This window comes from Oncorhynchus kisutch, linkage group LG3, assembly GCF_002021735.2.
Source record: "Oncorhynchus kisutch isolate 150728-3 linkage group LG3, Okis_V2, whole genome shotgun sequence".
NCBI classification, from domain to species: domain Eukaryota; kingdom Metazoa; phylum Chordata; class Actinopteri; order Salmoniformes; family Salmonidae; genus Oncorhynchus; species Oncorhynchus kisutch.
Window position 1 is genome coordinate 72,386,400 of NC_034176.2, and position 3,647 is coordinate 72,390,046.

Genomic DNA, 3,647 nt, shown 5'->3' on the forward strand with positions numbered 1-3,647 from the left:
GAAAAAAGACACATTGGACAAATTCAATGCAGACTACATCACATTATGACAATCAATGAAGCCAGCACTTTATGGTGTGAGAGTGACAATAAACAGCTCGACTGGAAGATGTGATGCTGTGTTACGCAACTACCTTTTTTAGAGGAGGATCAGGTAGAATCAGGTAGAATACAAGACAGAACAAAACGGCTGGGGAATGCCTATAATGGTGGATGGAGTAAAAACTGGTAACAACAATGCCCTTGTCACTTAGTAGGCCATGTTTCTATATACTGTACCAGCTATTATCTAAGAGCTCTCATGAGATAACAACCAGAGAGTGGTACTCTTGAAAACACACAAATGAAGACGACAGTCCCTCAACAACAGCATTTAGTGTATTATTTCTGTCTTTCAGATCCAGTCCCTAGACTGCAGTTTGGGCCCTACCATAACCTAATGGCTCTGGACTTGTGGAAGTGTATCAACCCACAGTCATAGGAGACTTTTAACCTACAGCCTGGAAATCCCTCATGTTGTCAGACAGACAATCGCTGTTCATACCATCTTCTCTCAAGAAACAGCCATGAACTGATCTCAAACTGCCACTTTGGACTAATACCCCGAATGCATCGGTCAAACTATTGTTATTCAACAATAACATTTGACTTCACTACATACAAAACACTTACCACTGATTGACAATTTTCCTATTAAAATGTGGCTAATCAAAAACAGGCATCACAATACCAAATAAAGTAAGGAAGTAGTTCATAAGGATTGGAACTTTTATGAACTACACCATTCCCCTAAAGTTGAGTAGTAATCACATTATATTTACTAGCAGAAAAATGTGGAAAAAACACCACTAGTCCCGCAAAAATGTTATCCTTTATTGGTAATGTTAAGAAAGAAGTGGTGTGCTCTTGACATGAGACAGGGGCCAGCAGCAGAGCAACATTTCCAGAATAAAGAGAGGTTTAAACGCTGCAGGCAGAGTGATTACATCATGTCTGTCTTCATGAGAACCTCCTGGGAGCAGCATCTCCCTCCAGCATTGTCAGGACAGCAGGCAGACAATCAGCGTCTTAATCCTGCAGGTATTGAGGGAATTCTCCCAGACAGCACTCTGATCTGATTGAAGACTCATCAGGATACTGTCTGTAGAGATGAACCAGAATGAGTCTATTGGAGTGAGAGTGTGCATCCCAAATGGCACCCAATTCCCTGTATAGTGCACTTCTTTTGACCATGGCTCGTATGGCTCTGGTCAAAAGTAGTACACTATGTAGGAAATAGGATGCCATTTGGAACGCATCTGTGGGGTGATGGGGCAGGATTCACTAGAATAATAAGATTTACTAAGAGCAAATGTGTGTTTCTCTCAGGAAGGAAAGATGATATCATCTCTTGGGATGGAACAAGTAACCCAGCTTGGTTCCTTTCATCAAAGGAGAACTGTAACCGCTTGGAGGGGCAAGGAATTCACTCTTGATCCAGTAAATCTTTTCACAGGAATATATGTAAGAGGTCTTTTGATACAAATTCATCTCTGCTGGTCTGCCTCTAGGTGCTAAAGTTGGCACGTTTTAAATGCTCCTCAGTTCGTACCTTGCTGAAATTCAATTTCTAGTTTGCATTTTTCATTCGAATTTGGGGCTTAGGATTTCTTAACTTTTGAAAGATGTCTCTTTGGCCTAACTACATGGATTGACTGTCCAACAAAAAGGTATTTCATTGTACATGCAAATCCATTAAATCCATCATGCTTTTCCTTGATTAAAACATTCAAACGTATGGTTAGAGAGAGTATGAAAGGAGCAAAGATCGTATTCTTTAGTTAATATTTAATGATGGTGGTTAATATAATATGAGATTATTTTTCCAAGACTACAGTGTGTTTTATCATCTTGTTTCTTCTTGTGACGTCCATGGCTCACAACTCTGCTAAAGTATTTTCCAGACTCTCCCACATGAAGATGATCCTATCATTATTAATAGGCTGCCATGATTGCAATGAGTTACGGTCAATGATGGAAATGTCTGAGCTGTACAAAAGACCACTCCCCTCTCTGTGATGGGAAGACCCACCAGTCTGCTGCTAGCTAGCCCACAGTCAAGACAGCATCGCTTCTCACTGCTCACCACTCACAGAATCAGGCTCATTACAGTCCATCCAGGGCTGGCACTAGATATAAGCGACATAAGCAACCGCTTAAGGCCCCACGACCGCTAGGGGACCCCCAATCCACATATTTTAAATAAAATATAAATAATTGTAGGAACTCAGTTGGGGTTTCAACTTACTGTTGAGAGTTAGAATAGTAGAAAACATTAGGTGCAATTTCAGAATTTGGTTGTGCATCAGCAGTTTTTTTCTTGTAATTTCAGGTTGGATAAAAGCAGAAGACTCATTTTCATCTTGCATGGACTAATTTAGTATATCTTATCATAATCATGGTCGAATTACCGACAGGGCACACATGGCACATGCCCAGGGGGCCTCAATTGATTTTGTTAGTCACTCTCACTCAGATATCATATTAACATGGTATAAGTCATGGCAAAATGTGTAGAATTGCAGGAATTTAGCCTAAAAATAAAACAACAACAAATTCCACCCTATTTCAAAATGTGTAGAATTTCAGGAAATTTGTTGTAAAACCAACCATATTTTGCTTAGGACCCCCAAAAGGCTAGAGCTGGCCCTGCATCCACCACAAATACACCAGGCTGCTCTGTTATTCTTGTGCCTTTAGTGAAACATTTCCGTGTGGAATGCTTTAATGTCTGCATGATGTTTCAATCAAGACTTTCAAGGATAATTGAATTAGAGAATTGGTCGGGGCTAGCCGGTGGTTTTCAAAGGGAGCCAGGATTAATCATACATCATTCACTGCCCTCGACCATAAGCAACCAAAAGGACCCTGTGAATCACCTTTAATGGAAGATTACACTCAAAGTGAATGATTTGAAGGGTTCCAGGCAACGCATAATGTTCTAACTCATTAAGAGAAAATCACTTTTAGGTAAGAAAAGTCTTGGACAAACAGAGAATCAGGGCTTTGAGGAAAGTCTGCATGGTAGGCTGACACAGCAACTTCTGAACACTTTTTATCGCCATGAAATATTTAGTAAGGCATGTTATCTTTCTTGGATATGACAAGCTGCTGTAAATAAAGGAAGATGAAAGAAGTTGTGAAATAGCTTACATCAACATAAATGTGGTTATTTTAGGAGATTGTTTTTTCTTTCATGTCTTCATGTAAATTAAATATTTGAACAAACTCACAATCCTGAGAAGTCTTCTGCACTAATACCCACTGATGCTCTTGCAACGCATCCTGCATCTTGTCAAGTCCACAGCAACACCGCCCATATGGAGAAGAGGTGGGACACTGACTGACACTTGACTGTCGGCAACTAATCACAACCCCATTCTGTCAAATCCCCCAGAAACTCCAGAAATGACTCAGCATACCTTTAAGCTTATTACATATATTTTAGGTAGTAACTAGCAAGAAGACTATGTTGATACCAAACATGCCTTTGTCGGCTAAAGATAGACATTTATTATTTCCATAACCCCATAAAATAACTTCAGACAGAATAGAAATGAGGAATCAAAAGGAATCGTAGAAGAATAGCAAGGACCGTTTCAAATAGAG